Source organism: Sardina pilchardus, chromosome 10 (assembly GCF_963854185.1).
Source record: "Sardina pilchardus chromosome 10, fSarPil1.1, whole genome shotgun sequence".
In the NCBI taxonomy this organism is placed as follows: Eukaryota; Metazoa; Chordata; class Actinopteri; order Clupeiformes; family Clupeidae; genus Sardina; species Sardina pilchardus.
Genome location: NC_085003.1, coordinates 905,009 through 918,574, shown reverse-complemented (window position 1 = coordinate 918,574; position 13,566 = coordinate 905,009). Strand labels below are relative to the sequence as shown.

Genomic DNA, 13,566 nt, shown 5'->3' with positions numbered 1-13,566 from the left:
AATATCACCACACTCTCTACTGCAGACTCGCCTCAAGTCACTAATTGCTGATGAGTAGATTAATCAGAGCTAACCTTCTGGCCAGAAAACACAACCTGCTTCCTGCTGGGAAAGCAGATAATAGTCCTCGGCCCACCGTCTGTTAGAAACACTAACCTTAATGCAGTCTATTACTAGCCTGGGTGCCAGCCGAACAACATTTGAGGTCGGGAAGTTCGGTCTGGCATCGCTCAATAGACCTCTGCAGCCGGTTGCACCAGTCGAACGTAAGGTCGATCGTAAGTTGAGGTGTAAGTTGCGTCTTAACCTTACGTTGAAACGAACTAGTTTCAAACTAGCGCTGCATTCTTTTTCTGTTGCACCATCGCTACTAAAGTTACACCGTAGTTAGTAGCTACTAAATCAAAATATTGTCGCATAGAATGACGTTTTTACCGTTGACAACCAATCAATATCCTAAGTTACCGCGGTGGATAACTAACGGTAAATCTTTCTAATGTGACTAGCTGCTAGAATGAAATCTCTGATAACAGCTCAATAGACAGCAAGGAAATGTGTGCTTTGAGTGGATAACTTTGGTATTTGTACCGCTAGGTCCATTAGGCCTACGATTTCCAGAATAACATGATTCAAACACTGCCGAAGTAAATTAAATGTGTGTAAGGGTCGCGTATGTACTGTAACTCTTCTCGGCTAATACTTTGCTAAATGTAACATTTCCACCGTTTAAATGAAACAAACATGTTAACAAACTAGTTACGATGGGACTTACACCTAGGGAAGGGGTGGTGTAAGTTAGTGTGTCATTTAAGTCATAACTTAGTGCCTACGTTGAAACTATCTGCTTGGTGCAACCCGTTCTATTTTAGTAGATCGTAAACCTCAACGTAGCGCCAGTTTACGTTCAAACTAAGCTAAGATGGAACTTACGTTCAGCTGGTGCAACCGGCTGCTGAAGTTCGCCTACAAAAATGCTACCATCTTTCCCCAAATAAGGAGATCCAGTATCTAGATATAGGAAAATAACATGGGGATTTTCAATTATCGCACCTGTTAAACTCTCGCGGGGATGATGACATTGGAAATGCAGACGTTTTTAGCTACAGTTTTGTCTACTGCTGTCTAGTGGATACTGTGATCTTCGGTAGGTGAAGACGGCACACTTTGATCTTTGCTACCCCAGAGCTAACTTAAGCTGGGCATACACTGTGCGATTTTTGGCCCATTTTGCCACGATTTATGAGTCGTGCGACTATTTTGGGGATCGGGCCGAATTTTGGCTTAGTTGTGCGTCTCGCATCGTGTAGTAGGCCTATACATGGGGTAACGAGAAGCGATTACCACCTCCCGACCACCTCCCGATCAATCGGGAGAATATCAAACCTGTTTGAAATCCTGGTCGCCCCTCGTGAGTCTATCGCACTGTTGAAGCAGTGTTACGAGCTGATTTACCTCAACCTGTCACACTACACATGCGCAAACACAGATATGGACGACAAAACAAATGGTGTTGCCATAGTCTTATAGGCTTATTTTAAGTGACGTGGGCTTGATTTTTGTGTGAAGTTGCTGGTTGCACGCTGCGCCTACAGGTAGCCTACACAGAGGGCATGTTGAACTTATGCAGCTGCGTCGACTCCTCTATGACCACCCCAAAAATGTAACAGGGGTTCGGGGAGGGGATGCTAACTTTTTGGGGTCGTGTCTTTATTTTCAGAGACCTGTGGGGTATACTACGAACCTCGATTAGTGGCGGGGTATGTTACGCTCAAAGCCAGGGTATGCTGTCATACGAAAGTGGATTTGTTTTAGCGTCACTGTATCACCATGGTATCTTATGCTCGCAACCAAACCTGGTCGGGAGCAGGTTATGTGCTAAGTTATAGCTCGAATCGTGAAAAACTACCGCCCTCTCACCGATCTTACTGACTACTGACCCCGCATTCACACTGTCTCCGTCCGTCAACGGATCTCATTCACTTTGCATGGGGCAGACTCGAAATGCATTGTGGGTCCGTCCGTCGCTTCAGCTCCGTTGCCTCCTTCAAGAAAGTTGAGAAATGTTCAACTTTTCAGGCAGCGACGGATCCGTCAGCCAATCAGATCACGTGTATGCAAATACACATACGGCAGATCCAACCTCCGTGATCCGTTGACGGACGGAGACAGTGTGTACGCGGGGTAACCAATCAATTATCTTGAAAAACGAAGTTATCTCACGTGTGAGATCTGTCATACATCTTTACAGGTGCAGCTCCACCTCTTCAAACATTTTGAAACTCGAAGGCGCTTTTAACTATGTTGCGCATGCAGATATATCACTGTATGGACGTGCATACCATACAATATCTGATGACCATCGTTTTTTGATGTTATAGGTTAGACACTATAAATGATCACCATAAATTACGCTGCTGCTCATAAATGCGGAAGTAATCTTTTTGAAAATATAGGCGGTCTGGGGCATCTCCACGTTTCACTATTGGCCAAAGTCACCTAAACCACGAGAACGTGCACAGATCTGAGCTGAAACCTTAGTTTGATAAATTCATCCGTGAGTGAGTTTTGTGATACCGCTCAACTCTGATTGCGACTTTCGTATTTAGCGATCCAGGTTATCCAAAGAAAGCCTGGTTATGTTCAGCAAGATTCGTAGTATACCCCACTGCTGCTTATTTCTCCTCACGTGACCTGGCAACACTGAAAGCAAGTAGACAACACGGGGCCGCATGGCAGCACAGCTGATAAAGTTCCGGATAAAAGAGTCCGACGAGTTGGATATGGACGTACAGTGTGAGCAGTCAGATGGCATCCAAACATCGGATCGTGTAGTGTGAGATCAGGAATCGTGAGCTGCCCCTGCAAATTCACTCGTACAGTATGAGCAGCAGCTGAATACTGCGATTGAAAAAATCGCACAGTGTATGCCCAGCTTTACAATGCAACTTGCCATAGGCAGTTAGCTTCAATTAACTCCCGGATCTCCTTATATGGGCAAAGATGGCAGCTTTGGATCCTTTTGTAGGCGAACTTCAGAGGTCCATTGTGGCACAACTGTGCTTGAACTGCAGCTGTTTGGACCAATCAAATTGTCAGGGCGGGCTTTATACGATGATGGACAGATGAGCAACAGTGTCTCGTCTATCACTTGAGCATGCTTAGGTTGATTTTGTTTGCAACAGAAACGCTGTGGCTACAAATGCATATTATTACCATTTGGCCAGTATAATTTGGGTAACTATTTGAAAGGACATATGCCAGAAAGGCTATGCTAGAGCTGAATAGGAAGGTGCAACTGTAGGCATAGAGCAACACACAAGCTCCAGGCAATGGTCTGAGTCAATGAGACTTTATAATACATATTTTAATAAGTATGCAGAATTATAGATTTTTTTGATTATGGATTCACTTTCATCAAGGTAAAACAGTGTTTGCGTGACATGTTGTTCCCTCGTTTGTTCGAAATCTCTGTTTGCTTGTAGCAAACATGCTATTCCCCAGCTGTGAACAGTATGTTCACAGCTGGGGAATATATAGCACTTTGAGATCATTTATTTGCTGTAAAGCGCAATATAAATTAAATTTATTATTTATTATTATTATTATGTTTGTAGCATCGGTTTGAACTGAATTATTTTTTAAAGAACGAAGGCGGGGAAATGGTTTCCAAATAACCTACCCTGCTACATATTTCGTTGTCATCGTTTTTTGTATCGGGTGTTGTACAAGATCTTGACAGCGCAATAACTTTCAAAAAAGACCAGAAGATGCTAATATGAGCCATTTTGAGCCATTTTGCCTGTTTGGTTAGGCCTATCCAATGAGTGCAGAGAGCTTTTCTGCTGCTCTATGCCCACAGTTGCCATTTAAGTAAAATGGTGCATCTTCCTATTCAACTCTAGCATAGCCTTTCTGGCATATGTCCTTTCAAATAATTACCCAAATTATACTGTGAAGTTTGAACTTCGTTCCTGGCCTAGGGAGTGTTTATATTACATTGGGCAATTACAGGGCTTCAAGAGGGGTTAATCAGGAACTTCAGCCCTACCAACAAGCCTACCTCAACAGTCAGACCCACATCATGACACCACACCCTTTTCATTCCTCTGTAGAAAAGCAATGTGGTTGTTCATTGCATTGACTCTTCCTCTCCAGCAGTTACTAATAAAAGTAAGACTAACAAATATTGTAGTAAGAATAGGTTCAAATGTTATGTGCAATTCCAGAAAATGCTTTATGGCTTATTTTCCATTTACTACACATCTGTTTATTTATTATTATTATTATTATTATTTACCCTACCACTACAAAATGTGAAAATATATTTTATTGCACAGAAACGATTAAGTACAATCTGTATACTTCATATTGTTAACAAACCATTTATGAGGTGTTGCTAAATTGTTTGTTACCTCTGAAGTATTCCTTAGATAATGTTAGTGGATTACTTAGAAGTAGTTTATAAGTCACTTTAAATGCTTAATAAATCATTCTTTATATAAACCATTGTGTATTTATTAGCCATTAGATAGCATTTGTAGATTACTTAAAAATAGTTCATGAGACACATAAAAATATTGTCTGTAATGTTTAATTTAACACCTTTCTTAACAGTTGTTTTGAACCCAAGTTTTCTACTTCAAAGGCTAGATTGCTACCCATTATGATACCTATGATTACTGAACTAGCCTACCTGAAACATGACATTCATTATATCAGCCCAGAGAGGATGTAATTGTTTTAATGGAAACACACATCTTGTCTGGAAGGCAAAGGTCATGTGCAACTATCATTTATGTTTGGAATAGCCATAAATTAATATACCCTCATCATTATAGAATAATACATTATTATTCCCGAATTGTAAAATTTGTGTAGAATGCTGGTCATTATAGCGAAAATAAGTCCTGGCATGGCAAACCGGGTTTTGCTTCGCCTAAGGGACTTAATTTCCATTAATGACAAGCATTATAGTCCTGCTTATTTTAATGGCTTCTTGCCAAAATGAAAAACAATTTGCCAAAACTCCACAATATGTCTCTTTACATTCATTTATTGCCATTTCGTTGTGACTTTTGCCGAGAAACATAGTTTGCAACACATGCTGAACTTAAATCAAACATTACTTAGAACACAGCTGATTAACTGCAAAAAAATCAGCCTGGCGCTCAGGTGGATGTAGGCTAGTTCATATACGGTGCTCTTGGGGTAGGGAATTTTCAATGGAGCAAAAAAAAGCAGGTCCAAGGCACTCAATATCAAAAGAAAAGGAAGAGTTGAAAAGCCTTTATTGAGTATGCTTACTTTCTTATTAAAAGCTTACAAGCCAACATGTTTCGACCAAAGGTCTTCTTCAGGCAAGGCTTGCGTTGCACTGATTATATGTTTCAATGGTCATTACATGGTGCATATTTGACTATAGGATATTGGGAAATCCCTTTCAAGTCAATGGATAGTTCTACTAGCATTGTGTAGAGCGTATGTAGGATTTTGGCCAAAATGAGTAGCCTACTGCAATTACTTTCAAAATACTGTAGCGATGTATCGCCTCCCCCTCCCCTCTGAGTCGCGGTTGCCAGCTAGCTGCAGAATCCAGCAGGAACGTAGGCTGCTAGCTTTCAAGTGCAAGTTCTAATGTTGTTTTCCTCTGATAATGCATTGATAACATTAGCAATGACTACAAGCTGTTTTTATTTTCCAAACAATTCCTTAGCCTACCTTTTCAATTCAATGACCCACCCCCTCATATTCTCGATGTCAGGTTCCTACGTCACAGCCCTCCGCCATATTGAAATGGGGGAAATCAAATCGTCTCTGCCATAGGAACCCATTCAATTTAGCGTCAAAAGGTATTAGTCAAACTTTAATTAACATGTCATTTTTATACTTTGAGTCATTATCTGGAGAGACTAAGGTCTTTGGATGTTCAACAGGCTACTTAGACTTGATGTGTAATTTAGGCAGTAACTTGTTGGCAATAATGTTTTAAACACCAGCAGCATAGCCTGCGTGCCTGCCTGCCTTCAGCACGATTCATAGTCAGAGCTAAGCGGGGGGAGCTGGGGGGTATTCCATCATTCTCACTAATAAAGGCGGCGCTTAACACTAGAAGCGCCAAGTGCCGGTCATTTGACCGCTGACGCGTATTACTAGAAGCGCCATGTAGGTTTGACCTAGATATACCTAGAACTGCCGGGCTGCGGTCTTTTGACCTCAGTGATTACAAAAAAAAAAATCTTTTCACTCGATTAAATTCCAGGACCCTACGTTCACGACTTTTCCTAAATACGTGTGTTTCGTCACCCAGAATTTTTACATGATCAAAAGCACACCGGTACAAGCTAGTTTAGAGCTATTTTGCGCTCACTTATGTTACAACACTATGTTGTCTTGCGTTCGGCCATGTTTGTCCAGGCTGCTATTCTCTTTTCTCACAGCAGATGTCGCAAGGGTTTCCTGTCAGTCGGGCATGAGACTAATATTTTACCATAAAACATATAGTTTATATGTGCAATATGTATATGTGATTTATTTTAATAACTATTTTTCATTTACATGGCATAGTCTATGGAGGCGATTTACAGTGGTAAAATGCGAGTTTGTTTTGAAAAAGTTGCGACGTTGTTCTATTAGGCAGGCCTACATGTGTAAACAATATTTTCAGCTGAAATTCGCCGTAGCCTATTTATGTACGTAGGGCGCGTATTCCTACGTACATTCATAGTATATATATATATATATATATATATATATATATATGTTGCTAGGTTACGGGGACGCTGGCAAGACATGCCGCTCCGTCTGGCATCATGTTTTTGTCTGTTTTTATGTAATGTTCGTAATTTTGTGTTTTATTCTGTTAATTTTTTTGTAGCTTATTTGTTTAGTTAAATGTTTTTCAATCTTTATTTACGCTATTCTCGATAGTCATATGCTTTTTAGTCTTTTTTTTCTGCAACAAGTTGGATGATGCCGTTAAGTCCACTGGGTTGAAGACGGACAATGGCTAGCTTTAGCCCTGGGCCTCTCACATCCTCCATCGGTGAGCAGCGCTGCACTTCACTGTCTAGTCAGGACAGGACCTAGCTACCAACTGCGGGCGATGTGCTGCTACCGCGACTGCCGAGCTGCTGGTCTGCGAGCTGCCATGCTCAGCCTGGAGTCTGATCGAGCATATGCCAAGCTGAAAACAAGCTGGTGCTGTCGGGGTCAACTGAGTTGCTGATCTGCAGGGTCGCCCACAACTTCAGACGGTTCTTTGCTTCTGCTGCTTGTGCTTCTGGTGCTCTCCAGCCCGCCTGCCTATTGAATCCACCGGTCGTTTCAAGGCTTTGTGTCATCATTGCCCTGGGACTTTTCTCGGTCGTCTGACTCGGATGCAGTCAATTGGACTAAGTTGGCGTGGACTTTGCTTTTATTATTTATTTGACATTTTGTTTTGCCTAGTGTTGCAAGTGTTTTTGTTAATCTATGTTATTGTATTATATGTTAATTGTTGTCTGGTGTCTGTCTTTGTATGTCTTGGTGTCACGGGTACGCAGGCGATTACGCCGCTCCATCCGGCATCTTTTGTCTTGTGTCTTGTTATTTTGTAAATTTGTTTGTTCTTTGTTGCCACGGGTACGCTGGCAACTACGCCACTCCGTTCGGCACTGTCTGTGGTCTGTGCACGTGAAATGCGCTATGTTTTTAGTGGTTGTCTAATGTCTGTCTTGATGTCTGTACAGGAACGTTGTGCGAATACGCCGCTCTGTCTGGCACCTGGCTATTTTGTGTCAGTATTTTTACTTTTGATTATTGTTGTTATATGTTTTGTGACTCAGGGCATTGCTGTAAAAGAGCTTGATGCTCAGTCAATTTTCCCTGAATAAAAAACGGTTGATGATGATGATGATGATAGTTGTATATCTTATCTTCTATTTGTAGGCTATCTTTTAAAGCTTACCTTTCAACCTTCCATGGGGCATGGGTCGTTACTTAATCATAATACATGTATCGATAGTGTTGATGCATAATATGTAGTGTTGTAGTGCTGGAAAGAGGACCAGTAAAACGAATGAAGTAGGTTAATATTAAAGGGATAGTTCGGATTTTAAGACACGAAGTTGTATGGGTTCCCTGTCAGCAACGTAGTGCATCAGCACTGACTTACCCCCGACAGCGTCCTGTGAGCCGAGATCCAGCCGGTTTTTGATCGTTTTTGATGCCGGACTATTTTCTTCAGCAAGTTTCTGGGGTCACGAAAGTAAAGTGTTTTTCTTCTCAAAACCATATGCGTTCAACAGAGTGATATATTTGCACCACAAAAACGTTGTCCAGCTGTCAGTAGCGCGCAGTGATAGGAATCGCGAAAAATAAGTAAGTGATAACGAGGTTTGAATTTTTCCTGGACAACGTTTTTGTGGTGCAAATATATCACTCTGTTGAACGCATATGGTTTTGAGAAGAAAAACACTTTACTTTCGTGACCCCAGAAACTTGCCGGACTACTTTCTTCAGCATCAAAAACGATCTAAAACCGGCTGGATCTCGGCTCACAGGACGCTGTCGGGGGTAAGTCAGTGCTGATGCACTACGTTGCTGACAGGGAACCCATACAACTTCGTGTCTTAAAATCGGAACTATCCCTTTAAGTTATATTTCACCCCCTGATTTAGGAACAGTAGTGTTGCATGCTAATTGATAGATCTATCTTATAGTGGATGTGAATGGGGGGGCATTTGGGGAATTTCAATTAGCAGAAATATCATGCTGACAAGTAAAGGGATTTTTAGTTTGTTTATGAAAGTGTTAGGCTTCATGTTCTTCATTTTATAGCCTTTATTTGTGCCATGTTTGATGACTTACACCTAGGCATATGTTTATTTAAGATGCATGTGAGTGCAGTAGTGCATCAGTGATGGTCTTTTCATGTTCTGTGAGTTTTGCAAAGTATTAATGTTAGCCTTCTTCTATTCCCTCTGTTTGCAGGTGGTGTGAGGACCGCTGCCCTGAGACCGCTGTGTGCATTTTGGAATGTTCCAAATGTGTGTTACATCCATACAGAAGAAATTCCAAGCCTGCAAGTGAGTTCACTCACCAGATAGACACACATACCTGCATATAGCATTATAATATGTGTGTACGTATTTCTGTCTGTAACAGTTTAGTTTATCCCCTCCTTTCATGTGTCTGTTATGACTTTGTAGTAGTGGGCTCTATCAACTGTCCAGGGCAAAGTCGATCTACTCTGATGGCACTACCTGTTACTTGATGTCTGGTAACCATGGCTGACCTCAACATAGTGGGTGTGGACTACAGGGTATGTTATTGAGCATGCTCTTTGTTTGTCATATATGCTATGTAATGCATTAATCCAGAAAGTAATCATGATTATTGCACTTACCTAAAGTAGTATTGGATTTTTTTACCATTGTTTACCATTGTTTGCTACTAATTCAGTTTGTTGTACAGTACGCATCATTTTGTTTAACCTTATCTTTTATTGAAAGAGCCCTGATGTCAAGAATTAATATAGACGGTGATGGTGGCAAGGGTGCCTCCATAAGGTAATTATAATTTCTACCTGATTGACTTACCTTGCTTTTTTTATTTTATGATTTTATATCTTAATCAACAATAACACATTGTATGGCAATTGCTGTTTTCTTTTTTCTTTTTTGTAGGTGCCAGAAGTCCCAGCCTGGAGCCAGAGGCAGCTATTGCAAGTCAGATGGGGGATGATCTGTTAGGTGTCAGAAAGGTGGTGTACGCTAACCTGACTTTCGCCAGATCCTGTAGTTCGCTGTCTGCTTCACACAAGGATCTGGGACTTCTCGATAAGAGATGTATTTATGAAGGCGGGTCCTTGTAAAACATCCTCGCATGTGATTTGATAAACCACTTGCCTGTTATCTTGAATGACGCACTAGGCTTCTTCAAGCTCTTGCCAAATCCGGTCGGAAGAAGAGTAAAAACATCCTTGCCATCAATAAATGTCTTCAAAACTATTCTCTGTTAATCTATTAAAGAATGAATACTTGATAGATTCAACAAAAAGGTTGAAATAGCAGAATCAATGTCAGCACAAGACTCCTCGCTGCGTGCCGCCATTGTTGTTTGAATCAAACACTCGCTTCGGCGCTCCTGATTGGTTGATCATTGTTTGATCACTGGAATGAGTTTGGATTGCCCTCGCGTCCAGACCCTTGTGTGGAGCTCAGCGAAACGCCTCTGGTGGAGCATGGCGGAACTACAAGGGTCTGGCGAGAGTCAGGCTAGGTGTACGCAGATGTGATTAGGTATGATATCACATATGTATATACTACTGTGCAGAAGTGTAGGGTCACTCTGTATAAAAATCTATAGATAAATAAAGTGCACGCCCAAACTTTCTAATTGTGGTGTATATATTGTAATCATCTGCATTACTTCTAACTATTGCACCTGACTTGTAGGCTGCTTGTCACACAAGCTGAGAAGTTTGCATTAATTATATTCATAGAAGGGGTCAATTGTAATGTATGCTTCCTTCTCTCTTACAGACTACCTTCAATAAGACAGGGCAACAGACACATGACAGAAAGTGACTGGGAGAGAGAGGCTTTGAAAGGACTGGCCTGAAACTGAACTGGGTTTCCAAGTTTATGGTTGAGTTTAAATGTTAATGCTGTTATTAACTGTACTTTTATCATATTTCTCATATATGATGACTGGCTTTTACTGCTTTTTAACTTTTTATACATTTTAAATAAATTTAAGATTGAATATTCAAGATTGTGTTCATTCCATCTCATTATACTGTAGCAGTAAAGGTGTACCACAAAAACACATAGTGATAGATGTACTATGTAAGTAATGATAAACTACTAAGTGAGTAATTTGTTTAAAATTGTCAGCATTATATTCTTTAAACTTGTTTGTTGCTTAAAAAGGCTTTCTGCCATCTAAAAAATGAGCATAGCATAATTCAACATAATTGATGGGTCAGATAAACCCAATTTAAGAAGTTAATCTAAACCATTTAGAGCAGGGGTCGGCAATTAAGTTTGGCCTCGGGCCAGATATTTTCCGAGCCATTACATAGCGGGCCACAAGTTCACAACCAAAACAATGGCTAATTTAATGAATTAATATCGGAGGAGGTAAAAATGATAGGCGCTCTTGAAATGACAGAGCAGAGACATTCAAGCAGGCTGATGTAGGTTAAATTTGTCGACTGGTCATTGGGGGCGCTATTATATGCCTGTGTCTTTAAAAAAATAATAATAAAAAACACCAGAAAAACATTTCCACGCGTTGCTGTTAGCTGTCAAAAAATGGCACTATGAAAAAATCTGAAGAGAAAAGTTAACAGCGAAAACAGGATCTTTAATGATGAATGGACAGAGAACTATGCCTTCATCCTCCCTAATTGTATTAATGCAAAGCCCACATGCCTGATCTGTAACAACTAACGAGGGTTTCTCTGCATGCAAAGAGTACAAGACGGCACCACGAAAGTAAGCATGCTAATTTAAAGGTTGCGTTCCTAAATAACACGCACGCTATTAATGTTTGAAACTCGTGTTTTACTTTTCACAGTTCTGTGCGTAAATTGCCTGTTTGATGTCAGGCCTGTTTAAAAGAAGTCGTGTTTTAATTATCACCATAAGCCTATGTCCGTTGTTTGAATGACAACATGTGTTTTAGGGACTAGCTTGGAATTTGAGAACCAGCGCTGTCCACTGACTTCATTTGATTTTGCATGTTGTGCGTTCACGATGCACCTCGCTGCGTGCTTCACTCGTATTCAGATGAAACAAATATCTAAGCATTTAGATTGATTGAAATTCTTCTGTTCTGGAAAGTTACGTTTCAAAATAAAGAGCATGTTTGAGACTGGCAGTCCGATTTTTAAAAAGTTTTTTTTCATTCTCTGGTTCAAAAGATCTCACGGGCCAGATGTTTTTTGCTTGCGGGCCGCATCTGGCCCGCGGGCCGCCTATTGCCGACCACTGATTTAGAGACACACTAATATTCTGGGTCACTGTAACCCAACATCCTGGTCAGAATAACCCAATATAACCCAATATATGGGTTGATTTTCTTACCCATTTAATGGGTTAAATAACCAACCCAACATGCTAGGTCATTCTAACCCAAGACGTTTGCTGTCCAATAGTGACCCAGGCCCTGGGTGAGAAAAAAACCCAATTTGGGTCGTTTTCAACCCAGTAGTTTTTAGAGTGTAGGGTGTGGCTTAGGGACTCTATAGCGCCACCTAGCGCGTTGTCTATTGTGGTTCACGAAAATGAACCAAATGAAGTGGGCTTGTGTGTTATTGCTATAGCTATTCAGAGACAGAGCTCTGGCCTAAGGTGTGGCTCAGGGACTCTGAAGCGCCACCTAGCGCATTGTCTGTTGTGGTTGACACGTATATTCACAAAAATGAACCAAATTTGGTGGGCATGTGTGTTATTGCTATCTCTAGTCAGAGACAGAGCTCTGGCCTAGGGTGTGGCTTAGGGACTCTATAGCGCCACCTAGCGCGTTGTTTATTGTGGTTGATCCAAATATTCACGAAAATTAACCAAATTTGGTGGTATTGTGTGTTATTGCTATCGCTAGTCAGAGACAGAGCTCTGGCCTAGGGTGTGGCTTAAAGACTCTATAGCACCACCTAGCACATTGTCTGTTGTGGTTGACACAAACATTCACAAAAATTAACCAAATTTGGTGGGCTTGTGTGTTATTGCTTTTGCTAGTCAGAGACAGAGCTCTGGCCTAGGGTGTGGCTCAGGGACTCTATAGCGCCACCTAGCGCATTGTCTGTTGTGATTGATACATTCACGAAAATTAACCAATTTTGGTGGGCATGTGTGTTATTGCTATCTCTAGTCAGAGACAGAGCTCTGGCCTAGGGTGTGGTTTAGGGATTGTATAGCGCCACCTAGCGCGTTGTCTATTGTGGTTGACCCATATATTCACGAAAATGAACCAAACTTGGTGGGCTTATGCATTATTGCCACCGCTTGTCAGAGACAGAGCTCTGGCCTAGGGTGTGGCTTAGGGACTCGAAAGTGCCATCTAGAGCATTGTCTGTTGTGGTTGATACCTTCACGAAAATTAACCACATTTGGTGGGCATGTGTGTTATTGCTACCACTAGTCAGGGATAGAGTTCTGGCCTAGGGTGTGGCTTAAGGGACTCTATAGCGCCACCTAGCATGTTGTCTATTATGGTTTACACATACATTCACAACAATTAGGTAGGCTTGTGTGTTATTGCTGCCGTTAGTCAGAGACAGAGCTCTGGCCTAGGGTGTGGCTAAAAAGCTCTACAGCGCCATCTAGAGCATTGTCTGTTGTGGTTGACACATACATTCACGAAAATGAACCAAATTTGGCGGGATTGTGTGTTATTGCTATCGCTAGTCAGAGACAGAGCTCTGGCCTAGGGTGTGGCTTAAAGACTCTATAGCACCACCTAGCGCATTGTCTGTTGTGGTTGACACAAACATTCACAAAAATTAACCAAATTTGGTGGGCTTGTGTGTTATTGCTTTTGCTAGTCAGAGACAGAGCTCTGGCCTAGGGTGTGGCTCAG

General features: G+C 41.3%; 1 protein-coding gene across 7 annotated transcripts in view; it reads right to left on the bottom strand.

Annotated features, from left to right (window-relative positions):
• kitlga (kit ligand a) overlaps window positions 1-13,566 on the bottom strand; it is a 118,359-nt gene that overhangs the window by 80,682 nt on the left and 24,111 nt on the right. The gene's annotated exons all lie outside the window — the stretch shown is intronic.